General features: G+C 39.2%; 1 non-coding gene across 1 annotated transcript; it reads left to right on the top strand.

Moving 5' to 3' along the window:
• The first annotated feature begins 21,397 nt into the window (after positions 1-21,397).
• Positions 21,398-21,504, top strand: LOC127124535 (small nucleolar RNA R71). The gene has a single exon (XR_007804015.1). It is a non-coding gene; the product is annotated as a small nucleolar RNA R71 (small nucleolar RNA).
• Positions 21,505-23,021: the final 1,517 nt, after the last annotated feature.

Genomic DNA, 23,021 nt, shown 5'->3' with positions numbered 1-23,021 from the left:
ATATAACTGACCATGGCACATGGCAGTCAATCTCTTCTCTTCTTTTAAGTTTAACTGGTCATAACGACTCTGAACTCATTCAGCCTCAGTCTACTTGGATTCTATCAAGACTATCATTGATGGGATTTCAACCTCTACGCGGAGCACAACCTCCATGCCATATACTAGAGAGAAAGGGGTTGCCCTGTTGAAGTGCGGACAAATGTACGATAGCCATGCAAAGCGAATGGCAGCATCTCATGCCATTCTTTGTACGTAACAACCATTTTCTGGATAATCTTCTTGATATTCTTATTATCAACTTCAACAGTCCCATTCTTCTTGGGTTTATAAGGAGAAGAATTACGGTGTGCAATCTTGAACTCACTACACAACTCTTTCATCATCTTGTTGTTCAAGTTAGATCCATTATCAATAATGATCTTGTCTGGCACACCATAACAGCATATGAGTTGATTCTTGATAAACTTCACAACCACATGCCTAGTCACATTTGCGTATGATGCCGCTTCAACCCACTTGGTGAAGTAACCAATTGCTACGAGAATAAACTTGTGACCGTTGGACGCTTTTGGCTCTATCATGCCAATCATGTCAATTCCCCAAATAGAGAAAGACCATGATGATGAAATCACATTCAGAAGTGTCGGGGGAATATGAATCTTATCTGCATAAATCTGACACTTGTGGCATTTCTTCACATATCTGCAGCAGTCAGACTTCATTGTCAGCCAATAGTAGTCTCCTCTCAACATCTTCTTTGCCATGGCATGTCCATTGGAATGAGTACCAAATGAACCCTCATGGACTTCAGTCATCAACAGGTCTGCTTCGTGTCTATCCACGCATCTGAGCAGAACCATGTGAAAATTCCTCTTATAAAGCACATCGCCATTGAGGTAGAAACTGCCTGATAATGTCCTCAAGTTATTCTTATCTTTAACAGATGCCCTAGGTAGGTAAATCTGACTCTGAAGAAAACATTTGATATTGTAATACCATGGCTTATCATCTTTCACTTCTTCAACTGCAAATACATGAGCTGGTCTAACCAAGCGCATCACAATGATATTGGGGACTTCATTCAAGATTTTCACCACAATCATTGAAGCAAGAGTAGCAAGCGTATCTGCCATCTGATTCTCATCTCGAGGAATATGATAGAAGTCAACCTCAGTAAAGAATGTTGAAATCCTCCTCGCATAAACTCTGTATGGGATGAGGCCAGACTAATTCGTCTCCCATTCACCCTTAATCTGATTACCAATAAGGGCCGATTCACCATAAACATCAAGATGATTGATCCTAAGATCAACACATTCTTCCAATCCCATAATATAGGCTTCATACTCCGCCATGTTATTCATGCATTTGAAAGTTAGCCTTGATGTAACAGGAAAATGTGTGCCCTGAGGAGTAATAATCACTGCCCCAATACCATTTCCATATTGATTTACAGTGCCATCAAACACCATGCTCCATCGGGAACCAGGCTCTGGCCCTTCATCGAGCGTAGGCTCATCACAATCTTTCATTTTCAAATATAGAATTTCCTCATCTGGGAAGTCGTACTGAATTTATTGATAATCCTCAATTGGTTGATGTGCCAAGTGGTCAGCCAAGATACTACCTTTAATAGCCTTCTGAGCTCGATACTCAATATCATACTCAGACAACAACATCTGCCAACGGGCGATCCTCCCAGTTAAAGTAGGCTTCTCAAAGATATATTTGATTGGATCCATTTTAGGTATCAACCAAGTCGTATGATTTAACATATATTGGCGTAAGCGCTTAGCGGCCCAAGCCAAAACACAGCATGTCTTCTCAAGCATTGAGTATCGAGACTCACAATCAGTGAACTTCTTACTCAGATAGTAGATGGCATACTCTTTCTTCCCTGATTCATCTTGCTGACCAAGGACACAACCCATAGAGTCTTCAAGAACAATCAACTACATAATCATGGGTCTCCCTTCCATAGGCGGAGACAAAATCGGAGGCTCAGACAGATACTCTTTGATACTGTCAAATGCTTTCTGGAAATCCTCGGTCCAATTATGACTCGTTGATACTTGGCACCGACGTTCTTCAAACCGAAGGGAATCACTCGATAATAGAATGTTCCCCAAGGTGTGATGAATGTTATCTTCTCCATATCCTCGGGTGCCATTTTGATCTAGTTATAACCGGAAAATCCGTCCATAAATGAGAAGACATTAAATTTAGCTGTATTATTTACCAACATATCAATATGTGGTAGTGGAAAATTATCTTTCGGACTAGCTTTATTCAAGTCTCTATAGTCCACACACATTCGGACTTTTCCATCTTTCTTAGGCACAGGCACAATATTGGCCACCCATTGAGGATATGTAGAGGTCACCAGAAACCCCGCATCAATTTGCTTCTGAACTTCTTCTTTAATCTTCACTGCCATATCAGGATGAGTTCTTCTGAGCTTCTGCGCAATGGGTACACACTCAGGCTTCAAAGGCAGGAAATGTTGCACGATATCAGTAGCCAGACCAGGCATGTCTTCATATGACCAGGCAAAGACGTCGACATATTCTCGTAGCAATTCAATCAACCCCATCTTGACAGACTCTTCAAGGAGTGCACCAATCCTCACCTCACGAACACAATCTTCAGACCCCAAGTTGACTGTTTCCAGATTCTCAAGATGTGGCTGAATGATCTCCTCTTCGTGCTCAAGCAGAAGGGTAATCTCATCAGGAATCTCTTCAACATCATCTTCTTTGGCCTCCAATACAGGGAACTCAAAGTTGGGAGATGGTGTTGGATCATTATGTTCAATGGGTTTGATCAACCTGCATAATGATTTTGGATATAAAAGAGATTTTAGAATTCAAACAAGGAAAATCATTATGCAAATGAAAAGATCGATTTTATTCTCTTTTTAGGATTTTTTATGATCACCAATTTCATGCAAAAATCAAAAAGTGAAAATAATTTGGAAAAACAAACATTTAACATGAATTTATTGAATGAATATCATTGTATTTATGGGCCAACAATGTCATCACTTCTCCTTTTGGCATGGGAGAAGGGTTTTTAAACAAAAATGAACATTACGTGGACTTGTGGATAACTGTTGGAACATCAACAGCGACCCAATTATTGCAGACTCCTCTAGGGATGTCAAAGTTGCCAGAATCTTCCTCTATATCATCTTCCACAACAGCAGCAGCTTCTTGGTCTTCGACCGTATGGATGAAACCACCACTCTGAAACAGACCGTGCTTGTTGAAAGTGCCTAAAGAGTACCCTATGCCAGCCCGGGATTTATTGTATTCCAGCTTGATCATTTGTCCCAAACTAGTAGTTGCGCCATGCTCAATGGCCAACTTCGCATCGTTGTAAGACGTAAATGAAGAAGTTCCTTTCTTAGAAGGCTCATCAATAGATAAAGCTTTGAACGGCGTCCTAACTTCGTCTTTAACATCAATATAAGAAAAGGAAGACAAATGGCTAACCAAGAGAGCCTTCTCTCCCCCTACCACCACCAACTTTTTGTTCTTGACAAACATCAACATTTGGTGTAGGGTGGATGTCACGGCGTCTGCCTCGTGAATCCATGGTGTGCCAAACAAATAGCTATATGAAGGGTGGATATCCATGACATGGAAAGTGATCTAGAAATCACTAGGCCCTATCTTGACTGGGAGTTCAACCTCGCCAATCACTGTCTTGCGGGATCCATCAAAAGATTTGACGACCACTCCACTCTGCCTCATGGGAGGCCTCTGGTATGAAAGTTTCGCCATAGTGGATTTTGGCAACACATTCAACAATGATCCAGTGTCTACCAGCACGTTAGACAAGGCATCATCCTTGCAGTTCATAGAGATGTGAATGTAGCGGGGTATTCGTTACCATTAGAGATATTGACTAAATCCAAGGTAAATCATGCAAGTCGAGTCGCCACCGCACTTCTATTTATCCAAAGGAATGGTTAGAAAGCGAACAAAAACCTAAAAGTTTTATCGAATCAAAAACTAGTAAAAATGTCAGAGATCTGGGTAAGGGGGTTGGTTATGCAATGGGAAGGTGTTAGGCACCCAAAGCATCCTAGGTACTCCTAGGGAGCCCTTTTAACATTTGTTGCAAAGGTTGTTATTTTTTTTTTTTGAAAATTTATTTGTGCAAACATGATTGAAGGGATGAGAAAAGCATGTTTGTTTATCTAATGTACTACTTACTAAAAGAAGGGTCAAAAGAAAATGACTCGCACGGACGTCGCATCCACTGCATACGTATCTCATCTGAATCTAAGAATCAGAGTCTTCGTAGCTCGGCTACCTATGGGTTAAAGAGGAGTGTGCTCACTAAGACATCGCGTCTTATGCCTACGTATCTCATCTGGGATGAAAATCAGAGCAAAACGTAGTTCGACCACCTATGGGGTAAGGGTTGTGCTTTGGGGTGAACGACGTTACTACACAATCTACCGGATGCTCGACCTTTGGAGACTTCCTCGCCTGTAGTAGAAGGAGATAATGTGTTCTTAGGAGAAGAAAAATCAATGAGTTTGGGGTGTTTAGGGATGCTCATGCAAAAAGGCAGTCGTAGATGAAGGAACCGCGCAACCTTAAATGGCATGCCACGAAAGGCTATACGAAACCTAAGAAATCGGTAATATGCAGGAAAAGTAAAGGGATCGAGAGATCTACCGTACGGATAAAGATTCGAAGTAACAACAATTAGATAAATAAGAAATCCAAAGACTCTTCCAAGCTAAACACCATCAAAGAAAGCGAGTCAGTACAGGTAATCGGAATAAACCTCCAGGTGGTATCCCACAAATAAAGTGGAACACCAGGCAAGCCATCTCTACAAGAGTCATATGAGCCCTCACAAAACAAAACTCAACAAACAGGTTAGAGAAACAAGATAGGGTAATCAAGAGTTGCCCCCAAATCAAAATGTAACCACATGAATTATGCCATTAAAATTCGCAAAAAGCTCACAAAAAGCAACCAAGGGTAGGAGGCCTAAACCTCTTGTCAAACACATGCATCAAAAGGGTATAAAATTCACCCATAATACCTCATACCTTCAGAGCATTCAAATTAAAAGCATAAAGTAATGGGAATAAGGGCAAACCTGATTGGAGAGACCGATGAAATTGAATGGCACGGTTGGGTTTGCAAAGCACTCTTAGGGTTTATATGAGAGGGAATTGGTTCTTTGCCGATGAGTTCCCTTCAGTCTCTGGAGGTTGCTCTGAACTCTGTTAGCTCTTCTCTCACTATCTTTTTCCTGCCAGGGTAATAGGAATAGAATTGAATTTTGTTTCACTGAAACTCTGAATTTATAACCTGATTTTTGTGGACCTGTGGGCTCAAATGAGAGAGGCCCAAGTCCAAAATTTTTCTGTTATATTTTTTTTATTTATTTATTTTTTTTATTTATTATTATTATTATTAATTTTTTTTTTTTCGTTCTTCATTTTTTTTTTAGTTCTTTTTTTTTTCTTTTTTTCGTTTTTTGTTCTTTTTTTTTTATTGTTTTTTTTAAACACGTGGGCTTCGCCTAGCGAGCATGACAGCTCATGAACAAACTTTTGCTCCTTCAAGATTAACATTTTGACTGACGAATAGACCCCATTTGAACCTATAGGAAGTATCTCAAGCTATTCCCTTATGTTGACTGATCATCTAAATAGAACCCATAAAGTGTCTTGGATGATACTCAAGCTTCAAACAAAAGATGTTAGTGACACATTTTTGTGCTTTTGGTTAGTAAACAAAAGTAAGAGAAACAATGATGTATAATTAAAGCATGCTTGGTGATCTCAAACCCATCACAAGGAGTCCTGTAACACCCTTCTAAAATACCACAAATATTTAATTAAAATAACAACATATAAATCAGAGTAATCATGCAACTAAGGGTGTCACACATTTTTTTCGCACCATTCGTCATACTATTTAGTCATGCTCATTATTTAACTCAAAACATAAAGTATTGCACAATACGCAGCGGATAGAGATCAAATCGATCATTCAAAACATGTAACATACTACATGTAAACTGGTTCAACAAACATCAACAACACAATTAAAATGTTCCCTCCCGATGTTACATCTATCAGAGCATGACCCACTAAGGAGACTACACTAGACTCCAAGCATTAGCTTCTACTCAATCACTGCTCGTTACCTGAAAAATAGTTGTAAGGGTGAGTTCCTCAATCGATATAATAAGCATTATAGAATATAATGTCATGTTAAGTAATTTAACACATTAATCACCCTAATCGTATCACACATTCAGTAACGGCACATCAACTCAAATATCATACTCAATATCAACACAATTCATATTCATGCTCAATGCCAACACAACACATGTATAACATTGGAATACATCCATTCATATCATACACTACACATATATTATGCAATGAGACTACATGCATGCGGTACCGACTATTCGTGAACATATAGTTCAACTTCACCGACCAAATCCAGGTACGGCTACCAAGCTCACCAGTCCCACTCATTGAGACCTAGTGACTCACATCACTAATTCCTCACCATGGGAATTAGCTACCACCCCAAGCGCCATGCTATGCACGCTAATTCACCTAGCATGCAAACATCAAAACAGTCCAAATGACTAACATCACTAATTCCTCACCATGGGAATTAGCTACCACCATAAAGGCCACATTATGCACGCTAATCACCTAGCAATGCAACATCACAACAATAATCCACAATGGACCGATGCTCACTCTCTAAGCCATAAAACAGTCCATTCGCAACATATGCATAACATACACATTCACAACATTATGCATACCATCATACATTACCAACACATGTATCAACATATCATATCATGTCAAATAATTAAGCACAGTATTAGCACACTCTACTAATACCTATACTGCTCAAAACAGCGGGAATAATCCCTACTATATCACACACCGATATAGGCAACCATCAATTAGGCACACAACATTTAAATTAACCATTTTTCCACTCTACAACAGTGTTAACCGGTTAACGCCCTGGGTTAACCGGTTAACGCAGCACAAACACACTTTCTGGCAAAACGCAACAGTGTTAACCGGTTAACGCCCTGGGTTAACCGGTTAACGCAGACAAAACAGCAGTTTTTCACAATTTATAACAGTGTTAACCGGTTAACGCCCTGGGTTAACCGGTTAACGCAAGACAGAAAGCTGTTCCTGCGCTAACACAAAGTAGAATGCAGAATTCTCCGCATTTTCCGCCGTTGGAGGACTTCCGGACCTCCGATTCTAATTCCGTAAAAAACTACACGTCCAGAAATTTACGACACACACCATTATCGATTCAATTACAGTTTTCACACGACTTATTCATCACAATTTCTCAGCATTTCAAATCCCAATTAGGGTCAATTCAACGGTTTATCACTACCCATTACATGCTAACCCATAATACCCATTAAACGACGATAAACCCCCCTTACCTGAGTTAATCCGGCGAATCTTTAAGCTTCAAGCTTTCTCTTCTCCAACCTTTGCCCTTGCTCTTCCTCTTTGCCCTTTCTCCACTTTCCACTTTTCAGCCGCTTCTCTGTTTCACGTAAAACTCTTTTTACCAAATGGGATTCTTTTAACTTACTTCACACTTATATATTTTCCAATAATTATTATTCCAAAATAATAATAATAATAATCCAATAAATTCCAATTATTTAATTAAATTAATAAATATAATATTAATTTAAATCAAATAATTATCTTATTTTTATTGGGGTGTTACAACTCTCCCCCACTAAAAGAGTTTTCGTCCTCGAAAACATACCTCAAGCGAATAACTCCGGATAAGACTCCTTCATCTGACTCTCTAGTTCCCAAGTCACATTGCCACCTGCTGGTCCTCCCCAAGCTACCTTTACCAAAGAAATCTCTTTACCCCGCAACTGCTTCAACTCTCGATCCTCTATCCTCATAGGTGATGTTTCAACAGTCAGGTTATCTCTCACCTGTACATCATCTATTTGGACTACATGCGACGGATCAGGAATGTACCTCCTCAACTGAGACACATGAAAAACCTCATGCAAATTCGCAAGTGACGGCGGTAAAGCGATACGATAGGCTACCTCCCCTATCCTCTCCAAAATTTGATAAGGACCAATAAATCGAGGTGTCAACTTCTTCGACTTCAAAGCTCGACCAACACCAGTTATCGGAGTAACACGAAGAAACACATGATCTCTCTCTTGAAACTCAAGTGACTTCCTCCTCTTATCGTGATAACTCTTCTGACGACTCTGAGCAATTCTCATCTTCTCCTGAATCATCTTAATCTTTTCCGTAGTTTGTTGAACAATCTCCGGTCCAACCACAACACTCTCACCGGACTCATACCAACATAAAGGTGTCCGACATCTCCTACCATACAAAGCTTCAAACGGTGCCATACCAATGCTCGAATGAAAACTATTGTTGTAGGTAAACTCAATCAAAGGTAAGTAACAATCCCAAGCACCTCCCTTTTCCAAAACACAAGCTCTCAAAAGATCCTCCAGTGACTGAATCGTCCTCTCAGTCTGACCATCAGTCTGCGGATGATATGCAGAACTCAATCTCAGCTTAGTTCCCAAAGCCTTCTGCAAACCTTCCCAGAACTTCGATGTAAATCTCGGGTCTCTGTCCGAAACAATACTCGACGGAATACCATGCAAACTTACAATCTTCTCAATATACAACTCGGCTAATCTCTCTAACGGATAATCCATTCTGATTGGAATGAAATGAGCCGATTTCGTCAATCTATCAACGATCACCCAAATAGCTTCAAAATTCCTACTTGTCCTCGGTAAACCCGAAACAAAATCCATACTGATACTATCCCACTTCCACTCTGGAATAGCCAACGGTTGCATTAGCCCAGACGGCTTCTGATGCTCAACCTTTGACTTCTGACAAGTCAAACAGGAATAAACAAAACTCGCAATTTCTCTTTTCATTCCCGGCCACCAAAATAACTTCTTCAAATCATGATACATCTTCGTAGCTCCAGGATGAATACTCAGGCCACTACGATGTCCTTCCTCAAGAATACTCTTCTTAAGCTCGGTAACATCCGGAATACACACCCGATTACCAAATTTCAAAATACCATTCTTATCAACTCTGAATTCACCACCTTGACCTTGATTCACTAAAGTCAACTTATCAACCAAAAGCACATCGGATTTCTGACCCTCTCTAATCTCATCCAGAATACCACTCGTTAACTTCAACATTCCCAGTTTAACACTATTGTGAGTACTCTCACACACCAAACTCAAGTCTCTAAACTGCTCAATTAAATCCAATTCCTTAACCATTAACATAGACATATGCAATGATTTCCGACTCAATGCATCAGCCACCACGTTTGCTTTACCCGGATGGTAATTCAACCCAAAGTCATAATCTTTCAGAAATTCTAACCATCTCCTCTGTCTCATATTCAGCTCTTTCTGATCAAACAAATACTTTAAACTCTTATGGTCACTGAAAACCTCAAATCTTGACCCAGACAAGTAATGCCTCCATAACTTCAGAACAAATACCACAGTTGCCAACTCTAAATCGTGTGTCGGATAGTTCCTTTCATGAATCCTCAGTTGTCTCGAAGCATAAGCTATAACCTGCTTATTCTGCATCAACACACCACCCAAACCCAACAATGAAGCATCACAGTAAACCTCAAATGATTCCGACGAACTCGGTAATATCAGAATAGGAGCAGTAGTCAACCTTCTCTTTAACTCTTGGAAACCTTCTTCACATTTTGAGTCCCAAACAAATGCTTGCCCCTTTCTAGTCAACATCGTCAACGGTAACGCCAACTTAGAAAATCCCTCAATAAATTTCCTATAATAACCAGCCAAACCAAGGAAACTTCGAATCTCAGCAACAGACTTTGGAGCTTCCCACTTAGATACCGCTTCTATCTTAGAAGGATCAACAACAACACCACCTCTTGAAATCACATGACCAAGAAAACTAACCTCCTCTAACCAAAATTCACACTTGGATAGTTTAGCAAATAACTTCTTTTCTCGCAGAACTTCTAAAACCACTCTCAAATGCTCAGCATGCTCTTCTTCAGATTTCGAATACACCAAAATGTCATCAATAAACACCACAACAAACTTGTCTAGGTACGGATGGAAAATCCTATTCATATACTCCATGAATACTCCAGGCGCATTAGTCACACCAAAAGGCATTACAGAATACTCATAATGTCCATACCTTGTTCTGAAAGCAGTCTTCTGAATATCCTCAGTTTTCACACGTATCTGATGATATCCCGATCTCAAATCTATCTTGCTGAACACACTCGCACCAACCAACTGATCCATCAAATCATCAATCCTCGGCAAAGGATACCGATTCTTGATCGTCACTTTATTCAGTTGCCTGTAATCCACACACAACCTCATAGTACCTTCTTTCTTCTTAACCAACAACACTGGTGCACCCCACGGTGACACACTCGGACGAATAAATTTCTTATCCAACAGATCTTCCAGCTGACTCTTCAATTCAGCTAACTCAACAGCAGACATACGGTACGGAGCCATCGATATTGGTCTAGTACCAGGTACCAAATCAATCGAGAATTCAACTTCACGCTCTGGCGGCAATTCATTCACTTCCTCAGGAAACACATCAGGAAAATCACACACCACGGCTAGTTCGCCAATCACCAGTTTATCTTGAGCCTCCAAAGTCGCTAACAGCATAAACAACTCTGCCCCACCTGCTACTTCCTCATTCACCTGCCTTGCTGATAGAAACAAATCCTTACCTTCCTCAATCTCAGGAATTATCACAGTCTTATCAAAACAGTTGATAGAAACTCGGTTAAACACCAACCAGTTCATACCCAAGATAACATCAATCTGCACTAATGGAAGACACACAAGGTCCATCCCAAAGTCTCTACCAAAAATACTCAAGGGACAATTTAAACAAACTGAAGTAGTAGTCACTGAACCCTTCGCAGGAGTATCAATCACCATACTTCCATGCATCTCGGATATCTCTAACTTAAGTTTCACAGCACAGTCCAAGGATATAAAGGAATGAGTAGCACCGGTGTCAATAATAGCTACAAGAGGAAAGCCATTAATATAACACGTACCTCGGATCAAACGATCGTCTGCAAAAGTCTCAGAACCCGATAAAGCAAAGACCTTGCCTCCCGACTGGTTCTCCTTCTTTGGCTTAGGACACTGTGGACTGATATGACCCACCTCTCCACAGTTGAAGCAAGTCAGAGTCTTCAACCGGCACTCTGCAGCCAAATGACCACCTTTACCACACTTGAAACACTTCTTCTCAACACTGATACACTCATGGAAACGATGTCCCGCCTGACCACATCTGTAACACTTAGCAGGAGCACTAGAGTCTCCCCCGCTAGGCCTCTTCATCCCACTCTGTCTCTGGAAACCTTTGCCAGCTGCATACGGTTTCCCACGATCATTCTGATTCTTGCCTCTCCTATCAACCCTCTGCTGATAGCTCTCCGCTCTGGCTTTGGAATCCTGTTCAAAAATCCTGCAACAATCCACCAAATCAGAAAACACTCTAATCCGCTGATACCCAATAGCCTGCTTGATCTCAGGACGTAACCCGTTCTCAAACTTCACACATTTTGAGAATTCCCCAGTAGCCTCATCATAGGGAGTGTAATACTTCGACAACTCTGTGAACTTAGCAGCATACTCAGTAACAGACTTGTTACCCTGCTTCAATTCTAAGAACTCTATCTCTTTCTTTCCTCTGACATCTTCTGGAAAGTACTTCCTCAGGAATATCTCTCTGAACACCGCCCAAGTGATCTCAGCATTCCCAGCAGATTCCAACTCAGTGCGGGTAACAACCCACCAATCATCTGCTTCCTCTGACAGCATATGCGTACCGAACCTGACCTTCTGGTTATCGGCACACTCAGTCACTCGGAAGATTCTCTCGATCTCCTTCAACCACTTCTGAGCGCCATCTGGATCGTATGCTCCCTTGAACATTGGAGGATTGTTCTTCTGGAACTCACTCAGTTGACGAGCAGCTCCCATTCCCACAACATTCGGGTTCCCTCCAAGTACTCCAGCTAGCATACCCAGAGCCTCAGCAATCGCAGCATCATCTCTACCTCTTCCAGCCATCGCTATTCTGAAAACCCAACAAGCTAAAACAATAAGTACTGATAGGGTCATACAACACCTATCCCGTACAGGGGAAACAGAATAATTACGACTCGACTCGACCAACTATGCTCTGATACCACTAATGTAACACCCTTCTAAAATACCCCAAATATTTAATTAAAATAACAACATATAAATCAGAGTAATCATGCAACTAAGGGTGTCACACATTTTTTTCGCACCATTCGTCATACTATTTAGTCATGCTCATTATTTAACTCAAAACATAAAGTATTGCATAATACGCAGCGGATAGAGATCAAATCGATCATTCAAAACATGTAACATACTACATGTAAACTGGTTCAACAAACATCAACAACACAATTAAAATGTTCCCTCCCGATGTTACATCTATCAGAGCATGACCCACTAAGGAGACTACACTAGACTCCAAGCATTAGCTTCTACTCAATCACTGCTCGTTACCTGAAAATAGTTGTAAGGGTGAGTTCCTCAATCGATATAATAAGCATTATAGAATATAATGTCATGTTAAGTAATTTAACACACTAATCACCCTAATCGTATCACACATTCAGTAACGGCACATCAACTCAAATATCATACTCAATATCAACACAATTCATATTCATGCTCAATGCCAACACAACACATGTATAACATTGGAATACATCCATTCATCTCATACACTACACATATATTATGCAATGAGACTCCATGCATGCGGTACCGACTATTCGTGAACATATAGTTCAACTTCACCGACCAAATCCAGGTACGGCTACCAAGCTCACCAGTCCCACTCATTGAGACCTAGTGACTCACATCACTAATTCCTCACCATGGGAATTAGCTACCACCCCAAGGGCCATGCTATGCACGCTAATTCACCTAGCATGCAAACATCAAAACAGTCCAAATGACTAACATCACTAATTCCTCACCATGGGAATTAGCTACCACCATAAAGGCCACATTATGCACGCTAATCACCTAGCAATGCAACATCACAACAATAATCCACAATGGACCGATGCTCACTCTCTAAGCCATAAAACAGTCCATTCGCAACATATGCATACTATACACATTCACAACATTATGCATACCATCATACATTACCAACACATGTATCAACACATCATATCATGTCAAATAATTAAGCACAGTATTAGCACACTCTACTAATACCTATACTGCTCAAAACAGCGGGAATAATCCCTACTATATCACACACCGATATAGGCAACCATCAATTAGGCACACAACATTTAAATTAACCATTTTTACACTCTGCAACAGTGTTAACCGGTTAACGCCCTGGGTTAACCGGTTAACGCAGCACAAACACACTTTCTGGCAAAACGCAACAGTGTTAACCGGTTAACACCCTGGGTTAACCGGTTAACGCAGACAAAACAGCAGTTTTTCACAATTTATAACAGTGTTAACCGGTTAACGCCCTGGGTTAACCGGTTAACGCAAGACAGAAAGCTGTTCCTGCGCTAACACAAAGTAGAATGCAGAATTCTCCGCATTTTCCGCCGTTGGAGGACTTCCGGACCTCCGATTCTAATTCCGTAAAAAACTACACGTCCAGAAATTTACGACACACACCATTATCGATTCAATTACAGTTTTCACACGACTTATTCATCACAATTTCTCAGCATTTCAAATCCCAATTAGGGTCAATTCAACGGTTTATCACTACCCATTACATGCTAACCCATAATACCCATTAAACGACGATAAACCCCCCTTACCTGAGTTAATCCGGCGAATCTTTAAGCTTCAAGCTTTCTCTTCTCCAACCTTTGCCCTTGCTCTTCCTCTTTGCCCTTTCTCCACTTTCCACTTTTCAGCCGCTTCTCTGTTTCACGTAAAACTCTTTTTACCAAATGGGATTCTTTTTCCTTACTTCACACTTATATATTTTCCAATAATTATTATTCCAAAATAATAATAATAATAATCCAATAAATTCCAATTATTTAATTAAATTAATAAATATAATATTAATTTAAATCAAATAATTATCTTATTTTTATTGGGGTGTTACAAGTCCCACCCAAAGGCAAAGGGAACCAAGATGCTAAAGATCCTTGAGGCAATGCAAATGCAATGTTATGATGCCATGAGGGATCTTATGTTCAAAATTGGGGTCTTACAGTGAAGTGCCAAATTGTGGTCTCTTCCCTCCTCAGGGAGATCAGCATCATAGAATTGCTCTATTGTGACGTCATGATCTACATACGCCACGTCCAACACCTTCTGCAAAGCTTCTCGGTGTGGCTCAAAGTTCATCAACAAAGACAACACTGATATCTTTGAAGGAGTTTGTAGAAGCTGATCTACAACATTGTATTCACTCCTCTTGATGAGCCTCAGCATCTCATCATAGTCCTCTCTAATCATGCCATTCTGGCCAGCAGGGACAGGAGTTCTAACAGCAGCGGCTGGTTTATTAACAACAAGTGTCGGATTCAGACAATTGGATGAATTCCCCACCGGATGGGTAGCACTATCAGCAGCATCAGCTATTCGGGTGCTAGCCTGGGGTTTCGGCGGCGCCGAGAATACATGACCACTCCGGGTCAAACCACTGACATCAGCAATATTTACAACAGAGGTAGAGGGTAGGGGCACATCCTTCCCATCCTCTAATGCAACTGCATTATAACGATAGGGAACAACTTTGTTGGAAGAGTATGGAACAGGGCCAGTTGGCTTAATGATTAAAGTAGGAGAAGCCTTTTGCTTGCTGCCATCATAACGGACAACAACAGGCTCAGGTATCCTGAATACAAGGGATATCACATTAACTTCGTCCTCGTCACGATTTTGAAGCATCTCTATCACACCCTGATCCATCATTTCTTGGATGTCTTTTCGGACTTGATGACATCCTCTCTCATTGATAGTGGAAACACGGCAACTGTCATGGTCATGCTCATAATGACTGTATCCTCACAACAGTCTATGCATCTCGACCAAAGATTGTCGGATATGGCTGACATATCGGACCTTGTATTTGCCAGGGCAACCCTGAACCATATTGACAGCAAATTTCCCATGCTCGGACAATGGGTTCTTCTTGACGTTAGGACTTACGTCCTCGACAAACAGAATACCACTTCTAACAAGGTCTTGAACCTTGGTCTTGAGAGGGGCACCGGACAGGCTGTCCTGGAAATAGTGGATTAGGAGTTGATCATTGTCGGTCTGAGTCGACATTTTGCGTACATACATAACCAAATGGCTGAGCGGGCAAGTATTTCCCTTGTACTTTTCAAAGTCAGGCACTTTGAATTTGACTGGAATCTTGACATTAGGAACCAGATGGCTGAGCGGGTAAGTATTTCCCTTGTACTTTTCAAAGTCAGACATTTTGCATACATACATAACCAAATGGCTGAGTGGGAAAGTATTTCCCTTTGTACATTTCAAAGTCAGGCACTTGCGAAGCTCAAGGAACTGATCGTTCATAGCGTCCATTTTCTCATACACGTCTGGGCCCTCAGGTGACTCAGAGTGGTAAATGGTGTCATCTAGTCTCGGCAAAGTATGCATGACTGGAGGTGGCCAAGCGAGGACCGGGCTAGATGCCGACAGAGAAGCACCCAAAACACCCTTAGTACTATAAAGGATCCCTTTTTACTAATGTTGTAAGGTAGGTTGGTATTTGTGAAAAATATTTGTGCAAATATGATTGGGGAGATGAGAAAAGAATATACAAGTTATTTACAATTTTGTGTTTGAATGGATAAACCCATTGCCTACGTACCATCTTAAAAATGTAGGATAAAAACCTCGTAGTTCGGGGTAAAAATCTCAAAAGAAGTTGGTGAATTAATTGGTTCAAAAGCCTTAAGATCTTTTGTTATCAAAGCTAGAAAACTCAACCTAAAACCACAAATCCACCATGTGAGGAGAGCTTCAACATGCTAGTGAGGGGTTAACCCTAAAATAAGCATGGAAGACTTATAGTCCATCACTAAGGATACAGGTGAGTATTAGATCAACCTCTAAGATAACTCAAACCTAATAGCTAATGTTTATGAAAAGCTTTGGCAAAAGTCGCCATTGGAACCACAAAAACATTTGAGTGTTATGAAAAAGAGTTTGAAAAAATCAAAGGCATAGTGCCTAGGTTTCTAATTTTGAAAGAAATAAAACCACTTGGAGTTCCCTTCTTGAGATCATAAAGATGATCCAAGTTGCCCCATTCCTTTGGACTTAGCAAGAAATAAGCAATAAACTCAAGTAATCAAGCAAATATTCAATCAAGCTCTTAGGAATCTTCCAATTGGACTTGTCTCTCATTTTGGATGCTCATGACAATGGTCCTTCTAAGTAGCTTAAGTTTGGTATCCCTATCACAAGAACACACAAATCAAAAAGTTCCACAATGCAATAGAAAGAATGCACAAGAATGAGTTTAGAGTTAGGGGTCCTTTCAGTGTCATCTTCAAGTTTTAAGCATTCTAAAGGCATGAGTCCTAGTTGCTCTTTGACAATTTTAGCATTCTAAAGGCATGAGGCCTAGTTTCTCTTCAAACTCCATTTAGCATACGTAAAGTCCTAAATCTAACTCCTTTCTCCATTTGCATTGGGTTCACACAATGAAAACAAAACAAAGCACAAGATAATAGTATATACACAATAATGTGCTCAAGTGAGCAAAAGGTAAATTGCATTAACATAAACATTAGCTCAAGTGAGCAAAGGGCAAAGACAAATGGATTAATGAGAAAGAAATTAAATTGCATTAAAGTAAATTGCAAGAATTAAATGCTTGAATTAAAAGTTAGTAATTAGTAGTTAGTGTTAGTGTGCCATAAGCGAATTTAGCGCTATGTTAAGCAATCGTAAGTGGACTAATGTAGTAGTCACACCTATCTGAGACCGGTAAATAAAACTATAGGTAAATAAACACAAGTTAGAGACCATGACTAGTAAGCCAAGCTCCTACAACTTGCCATGCCAAAAGAAAAGAAGAATGACCTTGTATGGATTTAGCTTTTTTGCTTGACCAAGAAGCAACATATCTCTAATGCAAAGCAATTCAATTGATCTTTGATAAAGATGAATTTGATTTGGATCAAAGAAGGTTAAGCCCCACATATGTCGAGGCTAACCACCAATCATTAACTCATTGGTCAAAAAGAAAAAAGAAGAAGAAGAAGATAGAAATGGAATGTACAAAATCAAAAGTCAAACAACATAACCAACAAACATTGACGAATCATGAATGATATCAACATCAATCAATAGTAAACAAAAGTGAGATGAAGCTTAGAAGTCAAGAAACAAAAAGAATATTTTTGGTATTTTTTGGCATTAAAATAATACTTGAATTAAAATAAACAAATAAAGGTCAAACTTCAAATCCAATTCAAATCAACTTGGAAAAGTCCAATTGGATCATCATAAGGTCAACATGGTCAAACAAGGTTTGACAAAAAATTTCATCATTTTTTGAAAACAAAAACTAATTTTAAACAATTAAAAATGAAGAAAAATAACATAATTGAATTAAAATCTCAAATAAATCTCAAATCAATTAAGAAATTGATGAGAATATTTTTCATAGATACATCATCATTCAAAGATGTTAAGAAAATATTTTTGGCATTTTTGAATATAAAAAAGTATTTTAAATGAATTAAAAATAACCAGAAAAGAGAAAATTCACAAAAAATATTAAATGAAATCACAAAAATAATTAAAAATCATTTTTAGAAACGAGAATTTAAGAGAATTTTTTTGCAATTGGTCCCATATTTTTGTGATTCCGAATAAAGAAGTTATGAATTTTTAAAATAAAATGGAATAAAAGAAATTAAAATGGAAATTCAGGAAATAAGAAAAATCAGGAAGCGTCTTATGAAAGCTCATTAAATGATGTGGCTAATCAGAAGGCAGTGTAGTGCACGCTCATGGTGTGGATTAGTCAATAACGAAAAATAAGGATTAAATGAAAGTCATAACAATGCATGGCTAAGATTAGATATGGAACCAAAGATCCAAGGGCCAGGAACTCGTCGACGTGGGAACAGTGGTGGAAACCACCGTCTTCTCCAGTGAAACTGACCGGTCCGGCCATAATTGCAGGTTTTCAAACCTTCATCATAATACACGATCCATACATCATTAGAAAGCTAGGGTGATGTATATCACCCCTGTACCCTTGGTTTCCATTCAAGATCTCTATAGAGAGAGAAATCTGAGTTGGAAAATTATGGTGTTCAAACTGAACTTACTCAATTCACAAAATAAAAAGCATAAACCAATTGCCTCTCACATGAGGACTTCAAAGGTACCAACAAACACAAGAAATGATCAATATCCAAGGAGATTCGAATTAAAACAGTTTGAATAACAACCTTTGAAGTGCAACTTTCAATGGCACAATCTGATCCAAATCTTCAGTGCAGCTTGTTCTTGAGGTAGCAAGGAAGCAATGCTAAGGAATTGAAGTTCAAAGATCAACCAGTGTAGTTAAAATTTGAACTTGAAAAATTGAGAGAACAATGAAAATTCCCTTGAGTGAGGGTTAGGGTTTCACTTCTGCAGAATTTCAGGAGCCTTTAGGTTGCCAAATGAAGTGAATGAAGCCTTCTATTTATAGGCAAGGATGATGCAATGCATGAAGAAACTCGTGTGCATGTGAAGTTGGGTCCTCCATGCATGGGCCTGTACAGGCGCATGGGAGGCCCAAAAGCAATGGCAATTGAGGGCTAAACATCATCCAAATGAAATTGGACGTCCAAATTGTAATGTGTAAGCTTGTGCATGGAGTTTTATCATGTTATGCATAATTGAAACCAAAACTTCTCCTCTTCGAAAATACCATTTGCAAAATTGAAACATAGGGATGTGGGTAATGGTTGGAAAGGTATTGACATGAAGAACAAATGTTATGTTGATCAAAAGTTCATTTGGAGTTGGGAAAATATTGAAAACTGGCCATGAAGTTCAATGTACAAAACATGTACATGGAAATTTTGCCAAAATGAACCAACTTCAAGCCCTTCTGTTTCAATGATGCAAGCCTCAAATGACAAAACCTTTAACATCAAAGTTGTATATCTTTTCAATACAATCAATTTGGACTTAAGATTTGCATCATCTAGAGTTTTTATGAGAAATTTATGGGCACTTGAAGTTGGACTTTTTCATATTTCAATGAGTTTGGTCCAAAGTGACCTATAATGTTTTGTATTATGACATGTATTTCTTTTAGAATTATGAAATTTTGTTCAACATAACAATTGAATTAGACATCTTAAAATTTCCAATGCACTTGGTCCCACTTATAAATCATGAAAACTGAGTGACTTAGGTCCTTGGGAAGTTGACCCAAAATTAGGGTTTCAGTCAAAATAACCTATAATGTTTTGAAATTAATGATGACCTTCCGAATTTCAAATGAATTTTTCATGAACATTAAAGTTGTTCATATGGTTCTTAAGAACAATTTTTCTCTTGAGGTCATCTTCATTTGACAAACACATCAAAAGTTAGGTCTCAGTGGATTTAAAAATTGTCAGATCATTTGACTGGTCAACTTCTAAAGTCCAAACTTCAAATCTTGATGAATGAATTATTTAGGACACTCACATAAGCTCATATATGCATAAAATGATGAATGAAAGAACTTCTCTTGATTGGATTTGATCATAGGTTGAGGTTGCTTAATGAGCAAGGCACAGTCAATGCACAATTGAATTAGGGTTTCCTTGGGAAACAATCCTCAAGCCCTTTGGTTTATCTTCATCAAATTGACAAATTGGGATACTTGGGAGACATATATGATGATTGAGAGCTTTGGGGACCATTTTCATGCTTGCTTTCACTTTCATCTGGCCACATCAATGACCATAGGGGCCTCCTAGGAGATTTGGATCACATGACTGCTCAAGCCTCAAAACAAAAGAGGTTAGTGACATATTTTTATGCTTTTGGTTAGTAAACAAAATAAGAAAAGCAATAATACAATTCAAGCATGCCTGGTGGTCTCAAACCAACTCACACAAGTCCCAACCCAACGGTTAAGGAGCCAAGATGCTATGATCCTTGAGGAAAATGCAATATGCAATGATATGATGCCATGAGGGATCTTAGGGTCAAAATTAGGGTCTTACACGTTCACATACACGAAGTTGTCGATGTTGGGAAATAACACTAGCCCATAGATGAGGAGTACAAATATGACTTCAAAAGCTTCCTTACTTATGGACTTCCCAAACAAGGTAGCTTTGGCAATCAAAAAATCAGTCGGGACACCTTGAATTCCACCCTTGGTAGTCATATTGGCAACAACATCGGGAGACCTTCATTTTCATCTCTCAATATTCATAAAAATCCTACCTTTATACAAACCCATCTTCATCTTCATCATCATATTGCAAGAGCTAAATAATGGAGTTCAATGGATTTATCCCTCGTGAAGGGAAACCGGGAGATAGGCAGAGGAAGATTATGGAACGGTTGCAAAATCGAGAGATCCTCCCGACAAGGTATGTTGATGAAAATTGTCTTTGCACTTTGGGTATCTACCATAGCATTTTTTATTTATTAGATAATTTAAGCTTGCATATTATCTTTTCAAACAAAGAACCTACCTTTGAGCGATTGACAATCGAATTTTTAAGTTCTTTAATCTATATTGTCAATCCTAACACTGCTAGTACAGTTGGTACTATCCGATTTAGAATGTTTATTGTTCTTATAGGAGAAGTTCGGGTGATTCCTCCATCCAGGGTTATAGGTATTCGAGTATGGGTTCCCTTGGGTGTAGTTCACTTGCTCAGAGTGGGTTTCGTTTAATAGACTGCATTCTGCAGATTGGTGTCCTTTGGTTCCACATATCTCACAATCCGACGAAACTGCGGCTACAGTATTCGGGTTTATGCACATATGCTCGACTTTGAGGGCTAATGCGTCAATTTTAGCTTGCATCATGTCTATAGAGCTTAGTTCATGCACTCCTCCTTGGGCTTCCTTCTTCTCAACCATCGCTCGTTCGACTCCCCATGATTGATGGGTTTGAGCCATGTCTTCGATGAGGGCACTAGCTTCAGGATAAGGTTTGTTCATCAGAGCATCGCCTGCGGCAACGTCGATGGTCATCTTTGTGTTGTAATGAAGTCCATTATATAAGGTTTGAAGGATTAACCAATTTTCTAAACCATGATGTGGGCTTGCTCGTAACAACTCTTTATATCTCTCCCAAGCTTCAAACAACGATTCTCCTTTGTTTTGGGTAAATCTAGTTATATGGTTTTGAAGAACGGCGGTCTTACTCGGGGGAAAATATCTAGCAAGAAATACTCTTCTAAGGTTATCCCAAGTCGTAATGGAATTGGGTGGAAGGGAATCTAACCACGATAGGGCTTTATCTCTGAGGGAAAAAGGAAATAATCTTAAACGTATTGCCTCAGGAGAAGCTCCATTGGTTTTAAAAGTGTCTGCTAATTGAAGAAATATTTTTAAATGTTGGTTTGGGTTCTCAGTAGCGAGACCCGCGAATTGTCTCTGTTGCACTAGTTGCAACAGGGATGGTTTAAGTTCAAAATTATTAGCTGGGATGGTTGGGTTTACTATACTAGAACTAGGTTCTTCATTAGATGGTTGAGTGAAGCCCTTAAGAGGTCTTTGGTTTTGATCTTCGGCCATAGCTCTCTTAATTCTATGAAAGAATAAACGTGCACGAGCGTAGCGTTCAGGTTCCGCTAGAGGGTATACTAAGCTTAAACTTCCGGTGCTGCGAGTTCTTCGCATTGACCGGCGGGAAATAGCCTAAGTCTAAACGATATAACAACAAAAAAATGAAATTTGAAGAAATTGGTCCCCGACAACGGCGCCAAAAACTTGATGCGGTGTTTCGCAAGTATAAGAACGCGTCAGAGTAATATAAAAGATTATCGAATCCACAGAGACCAAGTGTCAATCTATCGTTATCTGTTGTTATGGTGTTTATCAAAGGCAATCAAAATAAGTGTTTTTTAGAGTGTGCAATGAAAAGTAAAGTATTGAAATAAAATATAATTAATAAAGACAGGGTCGAATGTAATTCACGAAATCGATTGGTAGTCCAAGTACTTACTAGTAGAGGTACTTTTGGGCAGTGTTTCCTACTTTGAAAAGAACTAATTTAACAGGAATTGTCGCTTTCGTGTATTCAGAACCGAGTTGTACTCCCTAATCAAACCCTCTTATTGTCACTTATAAAAAGGCGCGCATTGCGTTAGAGTAGTAAACCTATTTTTAAGAAATATAGTATCTTGACTAAGTTGAAAAGTATTATAACTTGGATTTCTTAACCAAAAGAGGTTCTCACGAACCAGACTCTAAACTTATAAATGCGTCCGAAAATAGTTTTAAAATCTCTTTTCTTCTTAATGTTAAAATCTCCTAATGAACTAAATAAAGCGGTTTCGCTGTTTTTGAAATAGTTAAAAACAATTATGTTTAAAAAGACGTTGGACGGCTTTCGATCTTACCCAACGGAATTGAAGTGTGGGAAAACTTAAGTTGAAAGTTAAAATAGCCCTTAAGTGTTTCTACAAACCATTGTACGGATTATCGGTTCAATTACGATCCTTACATTCTAACCTTATAAATTTAGTTAGACATGATAAAGTAAAAGTGCATTAAAGTAAATAAAAGTAGTGCGAGTGCGGAAAGTAAATAATTTAAAGCGAGTGCGAGGAAATAAATAATTTAAAGCGAGTGCGAGAAATAAATAAAGTAAAGCGATTGCGGGAAATAAATCAAGTAAAGCGAGTGCGAGAAATAAATAAAGTAAA

This window comes from Lathyrus oleraceus, chromosome 2 (genome assembly GCF_024323335.1).
Source record: "Lathyrus oleraceus cultivar Zhongwan6 chromosome 2, CAAS_Psat_ZW6_1.0, whole genome shotgun sequence".
Taxonomy (NCBI): Eukaryota; Viridiplantae; Streptophyta; class Magnoliopsida; order Fabales; family Fabaceae; genus Lathyrus; species Lathyrus oleraceus.
This window is presented reverse-complemented; position numbering and strand designations above follow the sequence as displayed.